The sequence below is a fragment of the Miniopterus natalensis genome, chromosome 14 (genome assembly GCF_054644295.1).
Source record: "Miniopterus natalensis isolate mMinNat1 chromosome 14, mMinNat1.hap1, whole genome shotgun sequence".
Lineage (NCBI taxonomy): Eukaryota > Metazoa > Chordata > Mammalia > Chiroptera > Miniopteridae > Miniopterus > Miniopterus natalensis.
The window spans coordinates 58,912,122-58,925,331 of record NC_142094.1 but is presented as its reverse complement, the minus strand read 5'-3'; positions in this window follow the sequence as shown (position 1 = coordinate 58,925,331).

The window sequence follows — 13,210 nt, the reverse complement described above, 5'->3', positions numbered from 1 at the left end:
CCCCCAACTCAGCACAAGTCTTTTCTTTTAAATCATTTTTTATTTTCAAGTACAGTTCACATACATCATTATATTAGTTTCAGGTGTACACCCCAGTGACCAGACGTTTCATGACTTAGTAAGCGATTGCCCCAATAGATCCCGCACCCATCCAACACCGCGCGCAGTTATTAGAATATTACCGACTACACTCCCTGTGCCGGACTCTGCATCCCCATGGCTATTGGCTGTCCTGCCTCATCTGCCCCAAACCTGTGTCTTCTCCCTCGTTTACTCCTCTGTCCAGTAATAACCGAGCACCAACGACCAGGGCTCCTTCACCCGGAGTCCGTGAATTCAGGGAGTCTGTGAACTTAGGTGGAAAACGGCGGCACCTTGAACCTTACTAACCTCGAAGTAGTATTCAGCATTCCCACCAATGAGACCACGGGTCCCAGACCACGGCGGTATTACTAGTACCTGTGACCTCTGTCACCAGCAGGAACCTCAGGTGGTTTTGTATCAGTTTCAGTCGCTGCAGATGCTGTAAGATAGCACTTACCCTCCCCGTTACCTGGAGATGCAGTTATTACGGAAGTTATTGCACCGTATTGAGTTTCATTGCTTAATGTATTAATATAGAAGCACATACACTATTACACCACATGTTTTTAATATATCGATAACCATTCAATTATATTTCAATATACGTGGTTTCCTTTATAATCATATATACTTTATTTTATGCATTTAGAAACATTACTTTGAGAAGGTCACCAGATGGAGAGGAGGCCCCCAGTCGCCCGGTCAGCCTCCCGTAGGATCTGGGTCTCCGACAATGAACGAGACCCAGTGAACCCCGGCTCGGGGAGTGTGCTCCACAGTGAGCCGAGAGCACAGCACAGGTGAATCGGTGACGTGTTACACCCCAGGACAACTACTGCGAAGGAAATACGGCAGAGAAGACCTGGCCGGTGTGCTCCGTGGTTAGAGCGTCGGCCCCCACACCGAAGGTCTCGGGTTCAATTCCCAGCCAAGGGCCTGCACCTGGGTTTCGGGTTCTATCCCCAGACCTGTCAGGGTGCGTGTGGGAGGCAACCAATCAATGTGTCTCTCTCCCCTCCCTCTCTCTCCCCTCCCCACTCCCTTCCACTCTCTAAAAATCAGTGGAAAAATATCCTTGGGTGGGGAAGGAAGGAAGGAGGGAGGGAGGGAGGGAGGGAGGGAGGGAGGGAGGGAGGGAGGGAGGGAGGGAGGGAGGAGGGAGGGAGGAACTACAACAGGGTGAAGGGCACAGAACGACTGGGGGGGCTGTTCGGATGGCGCTGTCAGGAAAGGCTCTCGGAGAGCAGGGTGTTTGAACAGAGACCTAGATGATAAAACATGAGCAATAGAAAGAACTTTGGGGTGAGAGATATGGGCAGAGGTCACAGCAAATGCCAAGGCCCTGAGGTGGGTCTCAGGGGTGTGTCGCTGTGGGACCATAGGCAGGACGGAGATGGGGAGGGGGAGGTGGAGGGGGGGAGGTGGAGGGGGGGAGGTGGAGGGGGGAGATGGAGGGGGGAGGTGGAGGGGGGAGGTGGAGGGGGGAGATGGAGGGGGGAGGTGGAGGGGGGAGGTAGAGGGGGGAGGTGGAGAAGGGAGGAGATGGAGGGGGGGAGATGGAGGGGGGAGATGGAGGGGGAGGGGGAGGGGGGAGATGGAGAGGGGGAGATGGAGAAGGGGGGAGATGGAGAAGGGGGCAGATGGAGAAGGGGGGAGATGGAGGGGGGAGATGGAGGGGGGAGATGGAGAGGGGGAGGTGGAGGGGGGAGGTGGAGGGGGGAGGTGGAGGGGGGAGATGGAGAAGGGGGGAGATGGAGAAGGGGGGAGATGGAGGGGGGAGATGGAGGGGGGAGATAGAGGGGGAGATGGAGAGGGGGAGATGGAGGGGGGAGGTGGAGGGGGGAGGTGGAGGGGGGAGGTGGAGGGGGGAGGTGGAGGGGGGAGATGGAGGGGGGAGATGGAGAAGCGGGGAGATGGAGAGGGGGGCGGAGGTGGTTGTCTGGGCTGGTCCTGCGGTGTCCTTTGTGCTCCCAGCGTGGACACTGCTCACGGCCACCAGACTGGAAGTGTTGCTTTGGTAATTATGGCTGAACACCTGTTAGTTAAGAATAATAAATAAAAGCAGCGTGTGCTGCGTGAGACCAGGGCTCCAGCATCTGCTTCCAGGCTAAAGAGAGGGAGCAGCTCAGGAACCTCTACCCAGGAGAGGCCGGCCCTGGGTGTTGAGGGGGCACTAGATCGGGAGGGAGGCTTCCACTCCAGCTGGAAGCTGCATGCACTCAGCGGCTGTGTACCCGATGCCCCCTGTGAGCTGGGCCCTGGCACCCGGGCCCTGGAGGGAGGCTCTGAGGCAGAGTGGTGGGAGGTATGGGCGCAGGGACCCAGGCCAGTCTCTGGAAGGTCTTGCGTAGGCTGGAAAAAGTCCCCAGTTTCCTGTCCAGAATCCTGTCCAAAGCTCCACAAGGTCTGTTTGGTTGTCCTGGCTGGCCTTTCACAAGCCGGGGTGGCCAGTGAGCTGGGTGGACCTACAGGCGCTGGTCCCATTGACTCTCGGGATGGTTCCTATTTTTAGACGAGACGTACAGCCTAGAGGAGGGGCCCGTGGGTGCCGGCTCCCCCTGTAGCCCCACAGGAAGCAAAGGCTCAGGGTTGGCAGGGGCAGGAGGGCTCCCTGGGCAGGAAGGTGCTGTGCTCAGAGCCGGTGGGCAGCCAGCAGCTTGATGGGACGAAGTGGCCCAGAATTTCCGCAGGGTGAGCCAAGCATGGAAGCAATACGCAGAGGGTCTCTTCCAACGGTCTGGGCAGCCAGGGAGCCTGGTGCCAGGTGCAACACGGGCAGGGTGGCCTGGGAGCCTCCGAATCAACACGCGGCCCGGGGGCCTGGCCGCAGGTCAGCAACAGCCCCTGCGGAAGCGAGAGCAGGAAGGGGCCGTGGGGCTTGGGTGGGAGAGGGAAAACCCACATCCTCTGGGCCCACGCACTGTGTGGCCTGTGCAGCCCGGCGCCTGCTCCTTCCTGAGAACACAGCATCTTTGTGCCCCTCTGGAGCCGCTGCCCCCCGGAGGCCCAGGCGCTGATCTCCGCCTGCTGTCGGGGGCGGGAGGAACTTATTTTCAAAGGGAAAGTTATTCTATGGCACGAAACGCTACACCTGTTGGTCCAGGTCGGTTGAGAAGCGACTGCTCCCCATTGTAGTGACATTAAAACTCTCTTCCTCGGAGGCCCTCGCTCTGAAGGATGAGCTACTTCAGGTCTGTGTCAGGTGGAGGCGGCCTGGAGGCAGGGGAGCCGGAGCCGCCCATGGGTGGGACGCCCCTCAGAGCCAGCTCCGCAGAGGAAAGGGGTGGGGACAGGGCTCTTCTCTTTGGCCCCATGAAACCTCCTCCCAAACGGTCGTCTTCCTGATTCCCAGACTCTGTCAATTCGGTCAAGTTAACCAGCATTTCCTGAGCACCTACTGTCGGGACTCCGGGGGTACGTCAGTGAACAAAGCAGGACCCTCCCTGTTCTGACCGAGTCTAGCTGGAGAAGGTGGGGCAGGGGACAGAAAATACGTGTAATAAGTGATTTACAGAGCACGTTACAGGGCGGCAGGTGCCACGCTGAGGGGCAAAGGGGAGCCAGGGCGAGGGCCGTGAGGGGTCTGGGGGCCGGGGCAGGAGAGGGCAGCCTGCAGCGTTCAGCAGGGTGGGCAGGCACTGCACAGTGAATGCGTGGGCCTCAGAAGGGGCTCTGAGATCCACCTGCCTTCAGAACGACTCCCAACACTCAGAGGGTGGCGGGATAAAGGCAGGCCCTTTGGGGGGACGTGGGCTCCTCTGACGGGCAACGCTGGCTGAGGACACCCCCGCGGCCTGCTGAGCTTTCTCAGGGCTGCTCTGGGTTTAAGACGCCCCAGCCCAGCCGCCGGCCTTCCCGCTCCCCTCCCCCAGCTCCACTGCCTCTCCCAGCCTCTCCCTGCTCTCGCCTTGCTTTTCTCTCCTTGGAGCTGCTCTGATAAATGCCCCACCCGGCGAGTCCCACCTTGGCTTCTGCTTCTTGGGAGACCTGATGAACACAGCAGGCTGGCCTCACAGAGAATGAGACTGGAGGTTGGAGCCGTGCATGGAAAGGGGCGGAGATTAGCCAAGTTCAGTGGTTCCACATCCTCCCAGCCTTGAACCTTGGAGCTGTGTTGGGCATGTCTGTGTATGTACAGTTGCCTCCTTGACTTGCTGATGGCAGAAACCATGCTTTCTGGCTGTGCCTGTCTCAGTACAGTGCATGTGGCAGAAAAGGCCTCAGAAAACAAGGACCGAATGAATGAACAAATGCACAGCTGACTCATGGGAGGGAGGGATAAATGGACAGGTGGATAAACGGGTGAGTGGAGGAATGAACTGGTTCATGGAAAGATGGATAAATGGGTGGGCAGATGGGTGAATAGGTAGGAAATGGATGAATGTACTGGTTTATGAACAGGTGGGTGGATGGCCAGATGGATGGACAGATGATAGATGGGTAGGTGTATGACTTATGGATAGGTATACATATTATGGATAGATGGATGGAGGGAGGGACAGAGGGATGAAAGGATGGATAGATGGATGGATGGATGATGGATGGATGGATGGATGATGGATGGATGGATAGATGGATGGATGGATGGATGGATGGATGAATGGATGATGGATGGATGGATGGATGGATGGATGGATGAATGGATGATGGATGGATGGATGGAGGGAGGGAGGGATGGATGGATGGATGGATGGATGGATGGATGGAAGGATGATGGACGGATGGATGATGGATGGATGGATGGATGGATGGATGGATGGATGGAGGGATGGAGGGATGGAAGGATGATGGATGGATGGATGGATGGATGGATGGATGGATGGATGGATGGATGATGGATGGATGATGGAGGGAGGGAGAGAGGGAGGGAGAGAGGGATGAATGGACGATGGATGGTCAGTCTCTGATCTTTTCTGAACAGCAGATCAAGGGAAGGGCAGCGACGAGTACAGTCCATCCTAGGAGGCTCCTGAGGTAGTTGTTTGACCAAAATCATCAGAGGATGTCAGCAGCAGAGCTGGGAACAGAACCTAATATTCTTGACGCCTGTTGCCCCTCAATAAATCTTAGTGCTCGAGCCGTGGAACCATAATCTCTCCAAGTGCCATGAAAGGAGCAGCCTCCAACCTAAAGCCTGACGCTGTCCTCTGGATGTGCACAGAAGCTGCTGCTGGGTTACCGGACGCCCTCCTGGCCCAGGTGCCCACGAACTGCCATCCTTCCCTGTTTAGCCAGCACCCACCTCCCCTGGGAGCCTTAACCGATCCCCCCTCACCTGGCCACCGCAGCAGCGTTACTCTCCTGAACTTCCACTTACCCTCTCTACCTCCCTGCACACGTTCTTATTTCTTCACCAAAGGGGCTGTGTCACCCATCCCCATGGCACTGCCCCAGGAACCTATCACGTGCCTGTTGCCCCTCGATAAATCTTACTGCTTGAACCGCGGAACCATGCAACTGGTCACCTACAACTAATCTCTGCAAGTTTCCACGGGGACCATCTACACGCCCTAGGACCACAGCCCTTTAAATATATTTCTCATTTGTCGTCCCGGCTGCCTCAGCTTTCAGCAAAAACAGAGCAAAAAAGCCAGTTTATACATGTTCCCAGACGGTTCCCAGATTCAAAACAGCAACAAAGACTGGGAACTGACCACATACCAAAAAAAAAAAAAAAATGACAAAAGAGATTAATTGCCTTTGGAAATAAAAGAGAATTGCCGAGAGTGCGATGATGGTCTGTGCCAGGGGAAAGCGTTTGCAGAAATACCGTCTTAGTGTGACATCCAGGGCCCAGCCGCACGGCTAGGAAACCCTGGCTGCAGGAGGCCTAATAATAGCCCCATTCTCGCCGGCGCTGCACAATCGGGCATCCAAATGTGCCAACCAGGCCAAATGTCCCAACCAGGGTTTGCCCTCCGGAAGGTTGGCAAAGAGCCAGGAGACTCTCACCTGGAGATCTGCTCAGCTTTCGGGGCTTCTCCGGTGTTGGGGGGGTGTGAGTCTGTGGGAAGGCGGTGGTTAGGGGATTAGCATCTGACCCGGAGAGAGAGAAAGAGAGAGAAAGAAAAAAAGAGCACGTGAGAGAGCGCACACTCCGAAATCTCTCCGCTCGCTCCCCATCTCTGGGCCAGGCGCCGGCCTCCAGGCCTCCCTCCCGAGGGGACTGGCAGCCGGCTCTGCACCGAGCAACCAGGACAGGAAGCAGCAGCAGGTCCACAGCTGGGGGCTGGAAAGCTGGCCCCCAGGAGGCAGAGGACGGGAGGAAATTTGTCTTGGATGTGATGCCCAGATGGAGTGGGGATGGGCGGAGTGAGGAGAGCCAAGGGAGATAAGAAGATGCTGTGATTTAGCCGGAAAGGGAGGGATGGGAGTGTCGGGGCTGGGAGTGTTAGATCTCCCCTCGCAGCTGCAGAAGCCCCCTCTCCCTCGGCCGGCGCCGTGAGCACATGCTGCCCAGGCCAGCTCAGCCGGGAACAGCACAACTCAATCCATTTGTGGCTGTCACGGCCTCTCCAGCACGGCAGCCACCAGCCACATGTGGCCATGGAGCACGTCAAACGTGGCTCGTCCAAATCAAGATGGCCCATCCGTGTAAAATACGCACCAGTCATATTTGTGGCTGCCGTTACATTTCCACTGGTCAGTGCTGGTCTGTGGCTCTATCCACCACCCCACCCCCAATTTCCAATAGTTCTGTCCGATAAATACCTGAGGCACAGGCCACCAGTGAGGACATAGGATGTTCTTAAAACAGTGCTGTGTATTAGACTCACCTGCTGAGCTCTGAAAACTCGCCCGTTGGCCACCCCCAGGTGACGTCAGAATCTCCGGGTGTGGGACCTGAGGAATCAGTGTCCTTTTAAAGACCCCCAGGGGTTCCAAAGTGCACTCAGACTGAGGACCACCCAGGTAGAAAGGATGCCCAGACAAAGCCCGGGGCAGGAGAGGACCCCAGGGCAGAGGACAGCTGGGAGGGCAGAGGGTTTCTGGGTCACCTGGAGCTCCAGGGGGAGGTGAGGCTCCCGCAGGGACAACCGTGGGAGAGACAGGTGGAGTCAGATGCGCTGTGGTGCCACCTGCCTGGATCTCCCACCCGACCGACACCCCTGAGGGTGGCTCTGCCCCAGCCCAGTTCCAGGTCCACATAAGCATGTGTCAAATGAACCCAATGGTCAGAGGTTCGGAGAAAGTGCTAGAGGTCTGCGCCCACTGGTGGCCAGAGGAGAAAGGGAGGCCAGGACGTCTGCTCGATTTGCCCAAGTTCCCGGCCTTTTCCCTCCATGAAGCTGCACCTGACCTGCAGGTGTTTCCTGACCTGTGGTCGGCTAAGCATCCACCGTGGTTCTGAAGAGCAGGCCTAACAGCCCCCCACCCCCAAGCTGCGGTCCCTGCCCCCTGCCCTCTGCCCTGCAGGGAGCCTCAGTGTCCGTGTCTCGAGGCTTCGCTGCTCTCCCCACGGGAGGCAAGCCGGGGCCACCCACCGCCCCCACCTCTGGGTGTCCTTGCTTGCTGACACACAACAGGACCTGCTGTAAAACAGCCCGTTCGTCTCCGGCACACACATGTGCAGCCCAGGCAAGCGGCAGCTTAGGGACCTCCTAGCTCCCAGTGGCCACACACTCAGAAATGCTCTTTCCCAGGGGAGGCGCCCGTGGGCAGCGGAAGGCCGCTGTCCCTCCACCTCGGGTGCCTTCACCGGCCTGGAAGTGTTGCCTGCAGAGGGACTGCCGGCCCCTCTGAGAGCTGAGCCTCCTGCAGTCGTTTATCACAGGAATTGTGCTAAGTTAAGATGGACGCAGAACACAGCCAGCAGGGCAGGGCCAGCGGCCAGCTGCAGCGGGGAGACTCCTGACCAGGGCCCCATCCCAGTTCAGGGTGGGCCAGAGCCGGTTCCGGGTAATCTCCTCGCCGTGCCTGACAGCAGCCGCAGGTGAGCAGGGGAGGTCAGGCGCACATCTGAAGGGAGGGACACGAAGCCAGGAGCAGACGGATCTGAGCTGGAGGCACTCGCTTAGGTCTCTCGTCCCCCGGCTCCTAGGCCCGGAGTCCACGGTGCAAACAGCCCCTCAGTCCAGGGACAGGCCACAGCCTCGCTGAGTGAAGCTTTGAATCATTGTGGAACCGGGTGGAGTCTGGAGTCGGAAACGCTCCCAGGACTCAGCCAAAGGCAGAGGCAGGTGTGGGGAGGGGGCCCCTCCCTCCTCCTGGAGACCTGCTAGCTTCCCTTCCAATGGGGGAGGGCGGGAGGAGCTAGGGATCCCTGTGCTGCTTTGGAAGGACACCAGGACGCCCGAGGGGCTGAAGGAGAAAACATCCCCTCCTTTCTGGGGACTTCTTGACTTTTATGGGACAGCCAAGCGCCCAGCCTGCTCCTGCAGAATCAGGTCTGAGGGAGCGGAGGAATCGGAGCCTCAAGCAACCCGGCTTCTCCCCAGCCTTAACTCAGTGGTTTTGCTCTTACTATCAGTTGTATCTGAGATCAATCATCAACCCCACCGTGGGTCTCATTGGCCAGCAGGGTTTTCCTCCCAGTCCTGCCCCCACCCCACTCTCGGGGGGGGGGGGGGGGGCGGGATCGGCAAGGCCCAGCCCAGCCAGGTCTGCAGGGTCCCCATAGGCATGTCCACAGGCTGGGGGAGAATCTGCATGTTTATTCAACAATTCCTTGTTCCGTTATTAGAAATCCCACGGGGTCGGAGAAGAATATGAGCAGAATGTTTTGGGGAATTTCCAACAATGAAATGAAGATCCCTCTTCGTGGCTGTCCCAGGACCATCAGCCAGAACTCTGACCCCAGGACCTGAGGTGCCCTGGGCTGCACCCTCTCCGGGGGCCGTCCAGAGAAAGCCAGGGAGGCCGTAAATCCTTTCTCCCCAGGCCACAGCAGCTAGGGCAGGGAAACGGAAGGTTAAACAGCTTACGTGCTCAGCAGCGGGAGCTCCTAATAGACCCCATTCAGGGGGACCTCAGGCCCATGGATTTTGCCACAGAATCTGCAAATCCACAGCTTTTCACTTGATTCCAGTGGTTGAAAAGGAGAGCTGAGGTTTCTTTTTTATTGTGGTAAAATACCGTAACAAAGTTTACCACTTTAACCATTTTTAATGTTCAACTCGGAAGCATGAATCACATCCACAGTGTGGTGTGAATATCACATATAGAGGAGGCAGTTACACAGACATGAGCAGAGTAGCTACGATGGGCCAGGTACAGAAAGTCACCAGGGTAGAAAGCCCCAGGTGCCTAGCAAAGGGCAGAAATGGGAAAACAAGTGTTGCAGGACCTCACCCCAAGGCGGCCTCTCCTCCCTACATATCGCTGGTCTGGCAGTTTGGACCCTCCCCTGACCTTTCCTCCCCTGGCATGTCACTAGTCCTGTCAGAGACCCCCCCTTAGAGGAGGAACAAGGGGGACCAGAGAACAGTCTCGTGGGGCTCCCCTACGAGCCCTTGGGTGACCACTCCCTTAAGCACTAAGCCCTCAGGACAACGAGGTTCTGACCCACATCAAATAATCTTAGGAACAAAGCCTTGGGTCTGCTGACCACAGAGACAGTTTCGGTCAAACTGGAGATGACATCTAGGCCTCAGTTGTGTTTCAGCTCCAGGTCCAGAGAAGCAGCAAAACCAGGACCAGCTGTGATGACTAATGACCCCCTGCCCCGGTGCTGACCGATCAGTGGAGACCTGGGCCCTGAAAGGACACACCTGGAGGGCTGATGAATATTCTATTGCGATCCTGTCCTGAGACCTCCCCTAGGATCCCCGCCTTTGGAAAGGGGAAAAAAGCCCTTAAGACGAAGGACCCAGCTCTCTCTCTCTGTCTCTCTCTGTTCCTGTCTCTCTGTCTCTGTCTCTCTGTCTCTGTCTCTCTCTGTGCCTGTCTCTCTGTCTCTGTCTCTCTGTCTCTGTCTCTGTCTCTCTCTGTCTCTCTCTGTGCCTGTCTGTCTCTGTCTCTGTCTGTCTCTGTGCCTGTCTCTCTGTGCCTGTCTCTCTGTCTCTGTCTCTCTGTCTCTGTCTCTCTCTGTGCCTGTCTCTCTGTCTCTGTCTCTCTGTCTCTGTCTCTGTCTCTCTCTGTCTCTCTCTGTGCCTGTCTGTCTCTGTCTCTGTCTCTCTCTGTGCCTGTCTCTCTGTGCCTGTCTCTCTGTCTCTGTCTCTCTGTCTCTGTCTCTCTCTGTGCCTGTCTGTCTCTGTCTCTGTCTGTCTCTCTCTGTGCCTGTCTCTCTGTGCCTGTCTCTCTGTCTCTGTCTCTCTGTCTCTGTCTCTCTCTGTGCCTGTCTGTCTCTGTCTCTGTCTCTCTCTGTGCCTGTCTCTCTGTGCCTGTCTCTCTGTCTCTGTCTCTCTGTCTCTGTCTCTCTCTCTCTCTGGAGCACGCCTTGGCCTCTCCTCCCCTTTCTTCCCTCAAGACGAGTACTTCTGCTTCCTTTCTCCGAGCTCCCAGAGCCCCTTTTGCCTCTGTAACTTTTTCCTGAGTCGTGCAGCCCGGCTGGCTCTCTCTTCGACCTCTGTGACTTTTCTAAATAAACTCTCTTTTATAATTAGTTACTTTCTCTGAGTTCTTTCTTTGCCAAACTCAAGGACTGCGATCTAACTTTGATGGTAACATCTGGTGCCATTCGCCGTTAACATCACCACTATTTATTTCAATTTTTTTTCGTCACCTCCAACGGCAACTCTGTACCCATCAGGCAGCAGCTCCCATCCCGCCCGCCCCTGTAAACTCCAGTCCACTTTCTGCCTCTGCCACAGGTATTTCATATAAGTGAAATCACTGTGTCTGGTTTACTTCACTTAGCACAATGTTGCTGAGGTTCATCCACTTTGTAGCAAGTGCCGATACCTCCTTTGAGACTTAATACTGCTGTGTGTAGACAGGCCACGTGGACACTGTGCTGTTTCCCCCTCTGGGCTGCTGCGAACGCTGCTGCTGCTGTGAGCACAGGTGACAGGTGTCTGTCTGAGTTCCTGTTTTCAATTCTTTGGGGCACATACCTGGGAGTGGAATTGCTGGGTCATGTGGTAAGATGCAATTTTGCTCCCAAGTTTTACTTTCTTATAAAAAAAAGTAAAAAAACACACACAGTGAAACGGACAGGAGCCACGTGGGCCGTGCCGCTGGAGCTCAGTCACACGAATGAACCTGTGCCGCTGTGATAGTAAGGGGCACAGGTGACGTAGGGTTACTGAGGAAAGTGAGCCAAGTGAGGCAGGAAGGGAAATGTACAGCGTCCACGTAGGCGGCCTCGGGCCTACGGGGACTCGGGTGGGGCAGGGGGGCTTCTCTGCCAGGTACTGAAAGCCAAGCTCAGCATGGACATACATTTCCCTGCAGGGGACTTCTTCAAAAAACGTCAGCAGAAGTCAAGGTGTAAAAGATACGCTGAAATGCGCACGGCCCCTCCTGGCCCTCACAGAGGCGTCTGGAGGGAGGTCCCGCCTGCGTGGCTTGCTCCGCTGTTTGTACTGGCAGGAGCGAGCAGGAGGTGGGAGGAATAACAGCAGATGATGGGCCTTCTGAGCGGGGCCAGCTTTCTGGTTTGCAGCACAGAAAACAGCCCCCTGGCCGGTGGAGGCCAGCCCCCAAGCCTCCGGGATGTGGCTTTCAGAGCTGAGCCCTGCGCGCCCCTAAGTCTCAGGGGCTATGTTGACTCTCCTTTGAAGAGGCCAGAGCAGCAGAATCTGTCCCAAACCAAGACGCAAGGCCGAGGAAGCCAAGCGAACGCCTGGCCCACTCATGGCAGCTGCTCCACGGCCCCCGTGGAGCCAAGACAAACACTCGGGGGCTTTCACAGCCGCCTCTAGAAGCCACGGGCGCCCAGCACCCGGACCTGTGCCCTCCTGAAGGTGTGGGAATGGGACCCTCCACCTGCATGGGTGCCATTCCCCGCCTGCCCTCCGACCCCCAGAGGTGGGCTTCTTGGGAGGAGCACTGTCAGTTTAGTTCAGCTGCTGGCCCTCATGAGCGAGAATGCTGGGATGGGTAGAAAGGGTCTGTGTTTTCTTTCTCTTTCCCACTGTAGGTTTCCAGCTCTGAGGAAAAGTTGGACTTTGATCCTGTTCCCACTCAGCCACCCCAGGAAAGGGAAAGCGGAGGAAGAGCGCCAGCAAAGCCAGGGACCTGCTGGGCATGGTGCAGAGTCAGCAGAAAGAGGTCTCCCTGGGTGTGGAAAGGACTCAATGCTCAGGGCTTACTGAGCCTTCCCACATTGCATTTCCAGAACCACCATCCTCAGTGCTCTGCTCTGGCTCCAGGAACCCGGAGAAACCTGGCTGTGCACTCTTTCCAGAAGCTCTCCTGAAATGGCCTAGTTTAACCCAAATCCATCCATCCACCCATCCATCCATCCATCCACCTACCCTCCCATCCATCCATCCATCCATCCATCCATCCATCCATCCATCCATCCATCCATCCATCCATCCACCTACCCTCCCATCCATCCATCCATCCATCCATCCATCCATCCATCCATCCATCCATCCATCCTTCCATCCATCTACCTACCCTTCCTTCCTTCCTTCCTTCCTTCCTTCCTTCCTTCCTTCCTTCCTTCCTTCCTTCCTTCCTTCCTTCCTTCCTTCCTTCCTTCCTCCCTCCCTCCCTCCCTCCCTCCCTCCCTTCCCTCCCTTCCCTCCCTCCTTCCATCCATACACCCACTCATCCACTCATTCACTATTCACCGAGCATGTTTTCTGTGTACAGAACTGGCCCAGGTGTAGTGGGGACCCAAACCCAGCACCAGGCTCAGTGCCCATAGAATAGAAGACACTGACTGTCTGCTGAACAAATGAATGAATGAACCTTTTGATTTATTTATTTTTTTTCCTGTTTCAGAGGCTCAGTGCACAACATCTCACAGGGAAAGGAAAAATCCTAGAGAGTTTCCACCCATCAGCAGGAATCTACTTTGGTTTCATCTACAGTGAAAGCCAGTGGTTCTCGCCCCACCTGGAGGCAGGTTGTCAGGAACACGCCTGAGAGTCGGGGCGAATGAGGGAGCAACAGGACTTTGGGGCCTGCAAACGGAGAAGAGGGTCCCTCACCAGCTTCCCATCGAGCAGCAAGGAGTAGGGACAACACTTTGAGGGGAAGACTTACGGCAGTTCCTCAGCGAAAAGTCCCC